This window comes from Pinus tabuliformis, chromosome 7, assembly GCF_031772625.1.
Source record: "Pinus tabuliformis cultivar Carrire ecotype Pingquan chromosome 7, CPIR1, whole genome shotgun sequence".
In the NCBI taxonomy this organism is placed as follows: Eukaryota; Viridiplantae; Streptophyta; class Pinopsida; order Pinales; family Pinaceae; genus Pinus; species Pinus tabuliformis.
Window position 1 is genome coordinate 1,677,652,762 of NC_142293.1, and position 15,664 is coordinate 1,677,668,425.

The 15,664-nt window shown below is 38.2% G+C and overlaps 1 protein-coding gene and 1 pseudogene across 1 annotated transcript in view; both read left to right on the top strand.

Moving 5' to 3' along the window:
- The window catches only part of LOC149254899 (uncharacterized), a 207,310-nt gene that overhangs the window by 30,031 nt on the left and 161,615 nt on the right, over window positions 1–15,664 (top strand). The gene's annotated exons all lie outside the window — the stretch shown is intronic.
- Window positions 1,550–8,167, top strand: LOC149254900 (ribosomal RNA-processing protein 12-like; annotated as a pseudogene).

The window sequence follows — 15,664 nt, forward strand, 5'->3', positions numbered from 1 at the left end:
GTTTACCATCCCATCAAGAGTGGAATGTATTAGAGTATTCAATAATTCTAATACATCACCAATTAGAGCCATTTTCTTAACAACTCAAGAACAAAATGGGTATTGGCGTCGCTGAGAAGACCAAAAACTTCAAATTAAGATACTTGGAAACCAAGTTTTGAAAGATGTCTCAACAATGATTGTTGATAGCAAGAGAGTACTTGTCAAAATAATGTGAAATTTTCTTTGAAGTTGATGAAGGTTATGCAGGATGAAATTAGCTTGAGATTCACTCCTCCTATAACCAAATCAAAACAATGCTTCTTCAAATATTACCCTTCCGCTGCGTTCTGTCCATAGGATCTCTTCCGGGCACCAAAGTTCTAAATACGTCCACACAACAAACAAAACAAAGACACTATATTTCTTACACAACCAACAACCCCAACACTTTCTATTAATCAAGCTGCAAACCCTACTGCACTAGCACCAACAACAACAACGGGTTTGGCCACAAATCCCTTGGTAAAATTGTTGATGCAATGAGAACTAGAGCAAATCTTGATTAGTGGCTTGACCACTTGGTCAAAGCAAACGCTGTAACATCAAACCCAAACTCTAGTGATAAGGATTTCTTTTTCGATTTTTCTTGGCTCCAACTGCATGCCTTTCAAGTCAACGTGCAAAGGTAAGTCGTTTGGCACAACCCCGAATTGTTGAGAGATTGATACAGGTGTCATGCCCGAGAAAAGATGTTATAGGTGTCATTCCAACGTACATCCCAGGGGTTATGATGGACTCGATGGAAATTCAACACAAACTATGCATGGACTCAATGGTCCAACCAGCGCAGAATCATTTAACTCACTGCATTGTATGCATTCGACGCAATGAATGAACTTCGAGATGCAAGACTTGAACGCCACACAAGCTTCAATTTCTTAAAGGAAATGTACAACAATGAGCTAATAAAAGAAAGATGTAGTGAAGTGTTTCGACTCCCCGACCAAACTATTGCTTGGCCGAACGAGTTGTTCTTTGAGATGGTAGACCTGGTCTTAAGGAATCATATATGAAGGATGGATAGAGTAATGAGTCTACCAATGGTGCATAATACAAGGTGCTACGGATCTGAATTCACGTTTGAATTCGACAAAACCAAGAGGAGCTTACGGTACGTTGCCAATATTGTTTTTGAGGCAATTGATGCCATCTAGACATAGTCCGTAGCCTCATACTATACTTCATTCAAAATTTTCTTATAGGTTCAAGCTGTATCAACGAGCTTCTCACTTATTGGAAATCTTTCTTACAGACTTAAAAATAAGAAAATAAAGGTCCCAATAAAAACAAGTAATACCATTCGAGCAACAACTTGGTACAAAATGGTGCGAGGAAATGGTTGATGAGGTTAATGTAGAAGAAGAGACGAGAGACCCCGTTGTGGATTCTATTGGAAATGAACAAGAAAATATTTTTTTTCGAGGATAAAATAGAGATGTAGCTGATAGAAAGCCATGAGAGTTCTTTAATAGCTTAGCTCGAATTTCAAAGCCATTTGTGCATGGAAATGGATGCTCAAGTGCAGAGAAAGGGCACAGGCTCAGAATTGCTTAAGCGAGATTTCAAAGAAATGGCCAGGGCTAGCCTGGATACCAGAGAAAGGTAATCTCAAGTAGACGAAAAAACAAAATTGTTTGCAATTGGAGGATCGATGCTCAAAATGGAATCAGTGAGAGCGGAAGGACCGCACAACTAATGCACAATAATGAAATGGGCACAAATGGAATAAACAGAGATACCAGAATTATGGGCTTAGAATAACAAAGGCATGACATGGCAGGAGCAACGTAGAGCATAGCGTTGACAAACACTCATAGTAACAGAAAATGATATATCAATGGTAGCAGGAAAAATATGGTGTTTCTGAGCAGCATTCCAACGGACCAGTGTACAATGAGGAGATAGAGCCAACGTTGAGATGGGAGACAGAAAATAACACAAGCATCGTTAAGAGAACCAGGAGAATAAGTAATGCCAGGCAGATAGAGCATTAGGTGCGCAGGTTTGAGTGGAGCAATAAACACATCTGACAGGACAGGAAAGTTAGAGTCGTGAGCAGGGCTGAGCAGGGCTGAGCAGAAAGGGGCATTACTTCAGGTTAGAAGAGGTCACTTAATGAATGAACCCTCTTAAGATAACCAAGTAATCAAACCATATTAGCTGGCCACAAAACCAATGGCCCAAATTGGAGTAGGGCTAGAATTCGCTCGCTCTGATACCATGTTAAACACAAAAACAAATAATGGACAACAAATTAAGATAAGTGTGAGATACATTTACTATTCACAAGATATACATATATAATACATTGTTATGGCCCTTGGTTTTCATATACTAAGTGGTCTCTTGGACTCCAATGACCTTTCACATTCCACACCATAACCCTTAGTGGATTAGGTGTCCAACAGTCAGAAAGTCGCGTAGAAAAACAAGGGTTCGTTGTAAAAGTTAGCTAAGATTACTCACTGGTCAAACTAGCTAGTCTAGTCAGATTTGAGTAGAAGACGATAGGTCTACTGCGTTTAGAATAGTTGAACTGTTGGAATTTTGATACTTTGTGACAATGCATTGAATTGGTTAATATTACGGTATTGTTTGAATGGCTAAATTCTAATATTGCATTATATTGATGATTGTACCTTGTGCTGGAATCATTGTTTGTAGAAAGAAATTTGTTGAAAACATAACTATTTAAGGAGGTCCTAACTAGAATATAAAGCCTTAGGCAAAGAAAAAAATTGCTCTAGTCTATTACAGTGGTATCAAAGCAGAAATCTTGCTAGCGTGGATGGTAATTAAAATGGAACCACTTGAAGCAAATTTTGGCACAGGTATGTAGAGTCTTGGAGAAAGATGGAAGAGCAACAAGCAAAGATTTTGAGGAAGACAGAAGAGCAACAAGCAAAAAATATTAACAAGGTATAAGAATGGAATAAAACGACCCTTACAAGATTAGAAGAATTTAACAAAAATGCCACAACTGAAGCAAAGAGACAAACAATTGGCCACGAGGACCATAAATGTCAGAATTTGGTTGAAAAAGGTTCCTGTAGTCCATACAAGGATTCTGATAGTTGAAATAAAATCGTTAAGATGTCTTTACCCACATCAGATGTCAACTCCTTCAAAGATGGTGAACTTGGACAAATAGGTTATTTGGGAAAAAGGTCATCCCCTCACGATATGCAACCTAGATATTCAATAGAGAACATTGGTGGTAAAAAATGTGAGCACGAACTGGGTGATAAGTTGAATCAATCTACCTGTTGTTGCGCATCTTTGGTTGAATTAGATGGTGAAAGGAACAAATATGAAGAAACAATGTCAATAAGTGTGTCAAAGAATAGAGCACGAATTCTAGTTGAGGCAATAATTGTGGAAAACCAACAAAAAAAAGGAGAAGATAATCAAATACAGAGTGTAGAAATTCAAATTCATTAGGGGTCACTTTTGAAGGAGTTTTGAGTGATGGAGGTAATGCACAACCAAATCATCCAGTAAGGCTGGTTATATCTTCTTGCCTGATTGGTTTATCTAGGATTGCTAGTTATGATCACAACAATGATGTGAATCCACCAATTGTGGAAGTTTGCAACTACCTAATAGACAACTCAAAACTTTCGAGATCTTGCAAAGAAATGGGGTGCGTTGCTTCATAAAGAGCCAAAGTTATGTGGCATAATGTTATGGATATAATTCATATAAAAATAATAAATATAAATATAAATATAATAATAATAAATAATAACTAATTAAATAATGGTTAGTTAGTTAGTAATGAAGAGATATGTCTTAGAGACATACCTATTCATGAAAGGGCACTTGCCTAGGGTATATAAGCAGGCCCTCATTCTCATATGTAATCATCTCATATCTCATATTTCATATCAATTTTTATACAATATTCAATATACAGTTACATGTCTTACAATGGACATTTATGTCTTTGAAGTATTTTAAAGATTTCCGCTGCGTATATGACTTTTGGTCATTACATTGGTATTAGAGCCAAGTTTGGCAGATCCCGGCCTTTGGCCATTAAATTGACGCTGCAACTAAAGCGTTTCGCGACACGAGTTGGAGTTTCTCCATTTTTGGTCAGGCCCTCGGCCACTTAAAAAAAAGGATTTGGAAAAAAGATTATAAAAGAAAAGAATTAAAATAAATAAATTATTTAATTGAAAAAATAAAAATAAAATAATAAGGTCTTTGGCCATTGACATTTCAATTATTCTAGTAAAAAGAAAATAGTCTGATGTAAATTTTGAAGGAGAACATTCATATATATAAAAAGGTTCTACATTATTGATAAAAAGTGCATGATAAAGTCAAAAGGGAATCTTTCCAAATATCTTTAAAACTATACGTAAGAGAAGGAAGAGTAGATAAGATTATCTTGATTCTTCATTAAGTGGTTTACAAGATCGTGGTTTTAGCAACCCATGGTAACTCCCATGGTATTTTCAAGGTAAAAGAAGAACAAAAGGAATACAAAATCTCTTTATGTGAATGGTAAGTTTTACTTTTTATGTGGAGAAAATTAACTGAGTCAAAGGCACATAAGTGGACATATATTTTATATTATACCCCAAAGAGGTGAATAACCACGTTTCACTAGGGTTGTAACTTTTCAAAAAGAAAAAAAAGATTATAAATATATAGAGAATTTTTTTTTATAAAAATAAAATAAAATAAAATATAGTAAAAAAAAGAAAAAGAAAGTTAAAAAAAATTATAAAAAAAGAAGAGAGTTTAAGAGAAAAAAATAATTGTTGAGAATAAAAAAAATAAAAATTAGGGAAATAATTTTTTTTTAGAATCCATAAAGGTGTTCAAATTCACTAAAGAAAACGAGGTTATCATTAAACCCTAAGTTCATCGACGAACACAAAAGAAGTCCATTTTTGAAGAAAAAAGCAAATGGAGTCTAATTCGAAGATGAACAAAGAAACTATGGATTGCATATGGAACTCTACATTTTGGACTAGATGTCCATTTTGTCGTACAGAAGATCAGTGTTTGTTGATTTTAAAATCGCACAATACCTTGTCCAAAATGTCGAAGATTGTTCACTTTGGAAGAATATCAAGGTAACGACTAGACACAAATCAAAAGATTAAAAGAAGAAATCACAAAACTTCGACAAAAGAACGAAGCATCAGAAAATAAATATAAAGATCTCGAAGATTTGTTTCATGAAAAATCAATAGAAATCAATGAATAAATTTGGCGTCTAAGGGACCACAATGAGAAATTACTTTTACGGATAAAAAAGTCCAAGGCCAAGAAACAAAGACTAAAACAAGAAAATGAAAGTTTTGATAAGGAACTAAAGGAGAATCTATCAGAAAAGGAAAAAAAATTTGTGCCTAAAAACCCTTAATAAAAAAATTAAAAGATAAAGAAAAAGACACTTAGGACAAAGTCATCGATTCAGAAAATGGCGAACTTTCATGTCTAATTAATCATGACCAAGCTTTACTTACACAAATAAAGAAGCTTAAAAGTGATAAGAAATCACTAAATGACAAGTTAGAACAACTTCAAGAAGTAGTATCGAAGTCTCTAGTCGTTTCAGTCCAAGTTGAAGATAAAGAAACAAATACCGATCCAGTCAAAATCGTAACTCAAGTAGAGGATAAACCTACTGAAGTGAAGACACATGCAGAAGTTGCAGTTCAAACGATGGACATTCCAAATGATGATTTAGTAGCCAACTCAACAACAACAACGCCTGAAGGAAATCAGGAAACAACCACTAACATGATAAGGGAAAGTCCAACTAGAAGAACTATTTATCGACATCTGAATCACAAGAGTAGACTTTACAATCAATCTACGTACCAATATCACTTAGAACAGAAACAAAAAATTTATGTTCCCAAGAATACTGAAGTTTGCAGAATCCAGTCCTACGATAACTATTCATCACAAATTTCCAGAGATCAAAAGATTCCACAGAAGATTAATCTAGGATGGTCTGATCCGTTCTCAGTACGACAATTTTGTCTATCACTCAGAGCATCATATCATCTTGTATCAACGAAGATGAAAGTTTAGAGACAAGAAGATATTCTCAATAAGCTTTGAGGACAAACCTTCTTGAAGAGAGAGGCAATGTTATGAATATAATTCATATAAAAATAATAAATATAAATATAAATATAATAATAATAAATATAATTAATTAACTATTGGTTAGTTAGTTAGTCATGAAGAGACATGTCTTAGGGACATGCCCATTCATGAAAGGGTACCTGCCTAGGGTATATAAGCAGGCCCTCATTCTCATTTGTAATCATCTCATATCTCATTCATATCAATTCTTATAAAATATTCAATAAACAGTTACATGTCTTACAATGGACATTTACGTCCTTGAAGTATTTTAAATATTTCCACTGCATATCCGACTTTTGGTCACTACACATAATTTGTTCAAGCTTGCAGGTACTTATTCAACAAAACAAGAAAGCATTGGAAAAAACCCTCGATAGATTGAGTAGTTCAGAACAGGTTGAGGGCTTGGAATTGAGTCTGGCTGAGCAACGAGCCAAGTCTCGCTACAACTCAAAAGTTGCATCAGAGAATCTGAAAATTTTGACATCATTTTCTCCTCAATTCCTTTCGAATTTATTTAATATCTTCATGTCATCTCCCCAAGACAAGCATGGATATCTGCAGGCTACTATGGCAGACATAGCTTCTGTATCTGACAAGGCAGTAGTCAAACAATTTTTTATCAGTGCAATGCAAAAGCGTCTCAAAGTAACACAAGAAGCAACTAAATCTGGGCATGCAAGGAAATCTTCTATGGAAGTCGATGATTCAAATAATGAACAGACCGTAGCATCAACAAGGGCCCAACTCTTAAATCTGACAGTATCACTTCTGCAGGGGCTGGATGTTGAAGTTGTGAATATGCCTTTTGCCGCTACAAAGCCGACTTTGCAGGATGATGAAGGGCTAGTTCAGAAGAAGGCACATATTGTGCTCGTAAGCATTTTGAAGGAACACAAGGATTTTCTGGCAAATAATGTGGATGAGATATTTGAACTTATGGTCACAACAATGCCATCTTGCCATTTGTTTTTGCCAACCGACACCGGCTTGATTGCTTGCAATATTTAATCATTTATATTTTAATGACTTGTGAAGAGAGGAAAAATGGGGGCATTACTTGTTTCCTTAGTGAAATAATTCTTGTTGTAAAAGGATCCAATAATGAACAAGATCTGGGGCTTATGATTTGCTAGACAAAATTTGCCACTGCTTGGAAGATACAAAAAATGCAGGTTCATTGGAAAAGCTACATGAGTTCTTTAACATGGTTGTAGGGTGTCTGATAGGTAGTACACCACACATGGTAAGTGCAACGATTACTGGGATAACAAGGTTGATGTATGAGTTCTCCGAGCTCTGCTTGTCAGTTCCAAATTTGTTTCCTTATGCATTTATGTTCTTTGAAAGTAACAACAGGGAAGTTATCAAAGCAACATTGGGGTTGAAGATAGTGGTATATCAACTATCATCCATTATAGAAGAAAAAGAGATCCTTGAAGATAAAAGCACTGAAATAGAGGTAAAGAAATTGGCTAATGACGAAGAACATATGCATCTTAAGGGAAAAATCGGGGAATTGGAAAGAGTTTTGGATCTTGTCAACGAGGGTCTTGAGTTATCCAGGGCCATGACGGTGGAGAAAAGGTATCAATTAAGTGATTTACGATATCAACTTTCACACCTTAGCGACGTGAAAAGGAGCCTCCATGACAAAGATAACTCTTTAAGGACTGAATCATACAAATGTACAATGTCTTTAGAACAAATTCTCCAACGTTCAGACAAGATAAGGGAATTGGAGAATGCTTTAGAATTGGTCAACAAGGAACTTGAAACCAAAGATATGCAACTCCAACAGTTGATGGCTGAATGTCAGCATTTGCAGGAACATGTGCATGAAAATGGAAAATCAGACATTGTGCATGGAGTTACAAACAATGGGCATGAAAAAGAAGACAGAGGGGGGCAACAACGAAGCTTTCCATTGCTTGAGGATAAGCAATGTCAGGAAAGGGGGGACTGTAATGTTCCTGGGAAATTAATTTCCTATGGGACGAAATAGCCTATCGATCCCCATAGGCTATAGTCCTCAATAAAGGGGAAAACCCTAAAATTTCCAATTTGGGGGAAAGAAACCCAAAATTGGGGTTTGAAGTAAAATTTAATCAATCATTTAAGGAGAGACCCTTAGGAAATCTATATATATGAGAGGGATGAATTCATTTTGATCATCATGGAATTGGGTCATTTATCTCTATTATTTTGAGCTTAAGGCTCTGAGGGTTTTATGACCCCTTTCTCTTTGTCAATTTCGACGGTGAAAGATTCCGCCCTAGTTGACACATTCTCTACTTTCTCTCTTTCTGTTTTGGCACATGAATACTTCTAGAAAGACAACGAACTCTATTGGTTCCAATGTTTTAAGACTCCGACTCCGACTCGGCCGAGGATCGACTCCGACTCCGACTCCGAAACGGTAATGACTCGGCCAGCTCGATTTCAATGACTCGGTCGTTGTAAAAAATACATTAAATATTTATTTATTTTATTAAAAAACATAATTTTAAATATTTTAAACATAATTTTAAAGATTTTCATTCATGTTTCCAAACACACAACATTATAATATAGATGGAAGACAACATATGATCAAAGTAGGCTCTTTGCTTCTGTTCAATTTGTACATTAAACCTTGACTGTCAATCTTGACATTGTCACTAAAGTTCTAAACTATACAACAACCACTGTTGCCCTCGACACAAACACTGCAATGCTCACGAATGAATATGCAATAGGGAGTTCATGGCGCAGTTGCTAAATCAACTATGCCAAGCTGATTTCAATCTTACAATGCTGCACTGGTGCCGAAAGGATGTATCAACAAATATGCTGCGAGCAGTGAGGCTCAGAGCTAGATGTCTTAGGTCAGCTCTATGACCTTGAAAATATCTCAACCTCTGCCCAAGGAGGCTTACTGGTATGCGTCTTATAGCTGCTCAGATATAGCAATGAAGCACCTTCCAGAGTGCTACAACAATGATGAAACATAAACCTTTACTGCCCCCTATCTTAGAATGAAGGACTGTTGAATCTTGATGAAGTAAGCCAGGACTCATAACCTTAAAATGACCTCGGAATATCTGTCTGAAAGAGCAAAGTTTATACTGAAAACTCGAGATTTGTTTAAGAGCAGCAATACTTGTGAATTTGAAGGGGGGCATGTTTCACAATGAAAAATGGTATATCTTGGCCACATAATTTCAAAAAATATATTGAAATGGACCGAGGAAATGTGAACACTATTTTGGGAGTGGCCAACTCCAGATAATGCAACACAAATATGGCAATTTCATAGACCTGTGAACTTTATCAAAAGTTCATCCGAACATTTAGTAAGATTGTAGCACCTATGAATATTTTGATGACAGCAGACAATAGGTTTTAAGATCCAAGGTAGCTGAAGAGGATTTCCAATCTCTTAAAAGATGACTAATGGAAGCTACAGTTTTAGCCATTACAGATGGTAACAAACTTTTCAAGGTTGAATCTGATGATCAAGTTTGGTTCTTGGGGCACTAGTTAGCCAAGAAGGACATTCCAGTGCATACCACCATGAAAAGTTTAATCAAGAAAAAATTAAATAGAGAATTTCCAATCAAGAATTATATACAATTATACAATATCTATGTCATCAAAGGCAATACTTGATGGCTAAGGAGTTCATGCTATATATAGATCATCAAGCTTTGCAACACACATCAACTTCACATCATGCCAAATAGTTAAATTAATTGCAAAGTTTTGTTTCTAACTTACTAAGATCGAACACAAGGCAGGTAAAGCTGCAAAAGATGATGATCAATGTAGGACAATGGTTCACATCAAATTCGAATCCTCATAATACAGTGCCTTTCCAAAACACACCAAATTTTGGAAGATAAATTATCAAATGACACTGTAATTGCAGTCACAAGTATGGGTATGACAGAGCAGTTTATAAAACAGGAGGCAAGGTTTATGACAGAGCAGTTTATGACCGAGTCAAATTGGATCCGGCCGGGTTGACCGAGTCACACATGACTCGGTCAACCGGACCGGTTACTTGGCCGGGTCACTCCTCCAGCAATCGACTCGGTTCGACTCGGCCGTTTCGGTTTCGAAACGGCCGGTTTGTAAAACATTGATTGGTTCTTAATCTTGTTTGGCACAAAAACATTATCTGGAGGGCAACGAATTCTCTGTGGTTTTGGTTCTTTGATTTTTGGGCACATGAACATCGCTTAGGAGATAAGTTAGCGAGGGTTCTTAAAGCTGGTTCTATCAAAAGGGATTTCTCTGTCGATTGAAGTAACAAAGTTGCCTCATATTCCGAAGCAGATCGATTTATTCTTAGTTCTGGACAATTTGTTATAGTTCTAAAACAGGTGGATTCTTGAAATCGGAAGAATTACAAAAGCTGGAAGCTAGGCGGATTTAGTAGTTTAAATAATTGCCGGAGATCATACACAGGAAGGCAAAAAATGTCCCGAAAATCAAGGTGAGGTTTGACTGCATCGACCCTTTGTGATATTCGATAACATGAAAAGCGACCGTGACCGAATATCTTGTAAGGTTTCCCTGTGGCGGTTCCTGTAATGGATGGATGATACCTGCATCGTGAAACAACCATTCAAGCAGTTGATCCTGATCCTGGTAGAAGACGTGGGGCCCATAACAATTACGGAATCACTAACAAAGAAGGCGGGAACCTAAAGATTCAGGGGTCGACACCTTGAAGCTGTTGCGAAGAATCATCATCTGTAATCGTGTCTCGAAGCAGGCTCGAAGCCTCCGGAATCAGTGGCGGGAGCTTCGGGAACAAATGAAGATAAGTGTGAGATACTTTTACTATTCACAAGATATACATTTATAATACATTGTTATGGCCCTTGGTTTTCATATACCAAGTGGTCTCTTGGACTCCAATGACCTTTCAAATTCCACACCATAACCCTTGCAGATTAGGTGTCCAACAGTGACATTTTAGAAAGTCGCCTAGACAAGGGTTAGTTGTAAAAATTAATTAAGGTTACTTGCTAGTCAAACTAGCTAGTCTAGTTGGATTTGAGTAGAAGACGATAGGTCTATTGCATCTAGAATAATTGAACCGTTAGAATTTTGATACTTATTGACAATGCATTGAATTGGTTAATATTACAGTATTGTTTGAATGGCTAAATTCTTATATTGCATTATATTGATGATCGTATCTTGTGCTGGAATCATTGTTTGTAGAAAGAAATTTGTTGAAAACCTAACTATTTAAGGAGGCCATGTTACCCACCACTTCGTGGGTGATATCCCAAGGATAATTTTTTCTCCATGATGAACCTCAGCAGACAGCCAACAGCCCTTTGCAGCCTCCTACTAGCTCGTTGTGCCATTTCTCTGCCACCTTAGCCAACCATGTGGTTCCTCACCCACTTGTATTGATCGTATGTTTGAAGGTGGGCCTCCCGAATCTAAAGGTATGTCTTGTCATTTGGTAATTCAGTATTGGGTTTAATTATCATGGATACTTCTAGGTATGGATTGATGGGGGGATTTGGCGGAAAGGGTGGGCTTAGTTTGTGCTCGTCCCCTTAATATATTTTGGATGTTACCCTTGGATCTTAGTCTTGTGGGATCTACTTTATTGACCATTTGGTTCTAGGGCGGTACTACTTGGAAAACCTTGACTTTGGGTGCGTGGTTCCGTTCCTTTATCCGCATATATTACTTCGTTTCCACTCACTATACCCCATTCATCATTTTTCCCACCTAGGTACACATTTCCATTTTGGGTCAACATAGGGCTAGCCTCCCTATCCCCTTGCCCCCACCTTGGGTCAGGCTTGGAATGATGCCCCAAAGGTTGAAGCAGCTAAAAGAAAAAGAAAAAGCATAATTGGCCACATTTAACAGGAAATTGTACCACAAAATGCAAAAGATGGCCGGGACAAAAATAATTAGCACGTGGGCAAAAGCCATACATGAGCTCTACCCCAACCCATGGTCATCACCCTAGTTCCATAGGCCCTAGATGAGCCTCTTTTATCATTCAGGAACCCATGATTGTCCCAACCCCTGGAGGGCAATGAACTGCCCTACCTAAAAGGGTTTAATCACTATTGTATCTCACACATCATGCTCTTGCCCTTTGAGCCCCGAGCAGTTAATTAAAGAAAATTCATAAAAAGCAAAAGTCATATAAATAAGGGTGGAAAAATCAAGGTTGGGGCACCTCATGTACCACGATTGCTCCTTCCTACGCATTATATACCTAGGTGTGGGCTTCCCCTTATCTAACTACCCCTATGCCCCAATATGTGGCCCAGGATTGCCTCTCACTCCCTACTCCATTTCACTTATTTATCACTTGCCACCCCCATTAGAGGGATGTACCTTGGACATACTATCCCCTTTAAGGGCTGAAACCACCTAATAAGGTACTTGGTTAACCCCCTTTGGAGCTTGGAGACACTAGCACATGCCAAAGCCCACTACGGAAGGGCATGCCATTATGAAGTGCCCACTTTGTTATCCATGATTTGTAAGCTCTTTTACTCGATTATTTTAATGATTGGTTGTACTGGAAGCCTAGGGGATGCATTGGATCTTATGCAGGATTACAAGTGGTTTCCATTTGGGTTTGGTCTCCCTATACGGGATCCTAACCCCCAGAGGTCTACATTGGCACATATAGGGTGTGCATAGAGAGCCATTGGCCTCCACAATAGCAGACCCATAGTTTTAAAACTCCGACTCCGACTCCGACTCAACCGAGTATCGACTCTGACTCCGACTCCGAAATGGTAATGACTCGGCCGGCTCGATTTCAATGACTCGGTCGTTGTAAAAAATACATTAAATATTTTTTTTTTTTTATAAAAAAACATAATTTTAAAGATTTTCATCCATGTTTCCAAACACACAACATTATAATATAGATGGAAGACAACATATGATCAAAGTAGGCTCATGAACCAATCCATTATATCAAAATGGTACCCAATGGCAATACATAGTCAACTGTCATACATGATCAAAGACTCAAAACAAAAAACACATAACCAAGGAGGCTAGAAGTGGCCTCTACAACAAAAGTAAACTGTGACCAGACTCCAGTACTAGTACTACAGCTACTGGCTAGTAGCTACTGCCAGAGGAGCCAAGATCATGTCGATCAATCTCTGGATCATCATCAAAGTCAGACAGGGGGCCCCATGGTTCCTCCTCCTCATCATCATCTCCAACTGCAGTTGTAGAAGTGGTACCACTAGCAGGCTGTGCAACTGCAGCAGATGCAAGCTGAGATAGAGTAGATATGCTGCTGCACTTCTGTCGTGGCTGAGCAGAGGAAGCACCTACAATTGGAGTCCTTGTTGGCTGTGAGACTGAGGCTGGTGGATTGGGATCTGCATTCAACTGAACAACATGTTCAAGTTCAACTGATGTCTCGATATCTAAATCTAAATCAAGATCCTCATCAGGATCAAACTCTGCTGGACGACTCTCCACTACCCAATCTAATGTTGGATCAATGTCTTCCAACACAATGGGATCTGAATCTGGGCTTTTGTTCAACAAATGGTTTCATCTGAGCCGGAGGTTGTATTGGACATAAACTAGATCATTTAACCGTTTTTGATACCAACGGTTTCTCTTCTTTGTGTTACTTGGGAGCAGGAGTGAAAACGGGAGCGGGAGCGACATTTTTAGAAGCTCTTGGTTTGGGAGCGAATCCCAGAGGAGTTCGACAACCAATGTCACTAACATCAAGGTACATAGAGGGATTGGTGCTCTTGATTAAATACGAGTTCCATACCCTAATACATGACAAAATTCAATGGAAACATTGCAATCCTCCAATCCTGAAATCCTGAAAAACTGATAAGTCTGCTGGATTTTGAATGAAATCTAAAATTCTACTTTCTCCATATGAAATCCAATGAGGCCGAAACCACTCTCAAACATCCTGAGTCATTTCATGGTAATGTTAAAAATTTAAGTAAAAGGATGAAAATGAAGATTAAGGAGAATGTCACTCCGGAGGGCAATGGAACGGACCAACTCGGCCGTTTCCGTTTCGAAACGACCGTTTTTTAAAACTATGAGCAGACCACACTCCATGGATCTTCATCAATGCTCAAAGACTACTAGCGATCCACTTTTGCGATGATGGTGATATGCTTGGTACATTATGCCCAGTAGGGCCCATAGGAGCCCCACACTCTTGGCAGGTGTCCCAAGACTTCTACGATGTCATGGCAGCATTGATTCCACCACTCGGACCCTTGCAGAGGATCTACAGGCACCTCCGATTCATGTATGTGCTCTCAGACCCACCGGGAGCACCACATGTCTACTACTTGGAGAACAATAGGCCACCCCATTGTCCATCATATTCCGAGGAATTTATTCCTCAGTATGGCACTTCAGGACATTATTAGGCCATTGGAGGGCCCCACGACATGTACATATTATTATTTGGCCCCCTGTGAGGCTTATTTTTACACTTGTGAGCTAGTTTGGTGGGGTTGTCACCAATAGGGGTTTTATTTGCACATTATTATCATTAGGGGCTAATGTAGGCCCATAGGCTAATTCAGACTCCTTAGGAGGCTATATATTGATGTTAGATACATTCATTTGAATGATGACTTGACTTGGGATCTCTCTAATCATTGAGAACTTCACATTTTTTCCTTGGAGGATATTTTTGGAGATGGATGAATTTTGATGTATGGATTTGGGCTATTTTTCTTGTCTTGGAGCTTTGTCTTGCAAACGAAATGTTGGTCGGATATACTTTATAACACTGTAAGTAAATTTTAACGTTGTTATTCTTGTTGTTGCATACTTGCTAAAATTAGGGTTACTCACTGCATAGTTGAAATGTCGAATTAAGCATGTTTTAGCTAATTTAATGTATGGGCCAATGTTATATGAATGAAATGTCCTAGAGATTGTTTGTCTTGATAAGCTTGCCTCATTTGCTTTGAAGTATAAATGCTTGAAGGCCACTTTTCTTTTCTTTCTCTCAACATTGGATGAAGTTGACTTTCTGGGCCTCCATGATCAAGAAACCAAGTTCTTACTCATCATCATCCTTGACTCCATATCCCCAAGTGAATTAGGCATTGATCCCTAAAAGGGTGGTCATCTCCTTCCAACTTTTTCACCTTTTATCCTTTTTTCCCATGTCTAGCCCTTAAAGGTCACCTAGGGCATCAATTTCCAGGGAATTGACCCAAGGAAAAAATTCGATCTCCTACAGGCTACTGCGCTGGTGGGTCCCTCCCTCTCCTCCAAATTTGAGGCAATTCTAATGGTGGAATATCCGAGAATCCCAAGCCCTAGCTCTAGGATTGAATTTTGCCTAGGCATCCCCAAGGCTAGACCCCAATAGGATTAGTTCAACCTTTTGAAGTAAATATTCTTGTTTGATCCTTTCTTTTCACCTTGTCCAGGATAGGAACATCATTGGTTGCTACATTCCATCCTCGAAACTGGACTGGGTCCACTTGGCCCCGTGTGG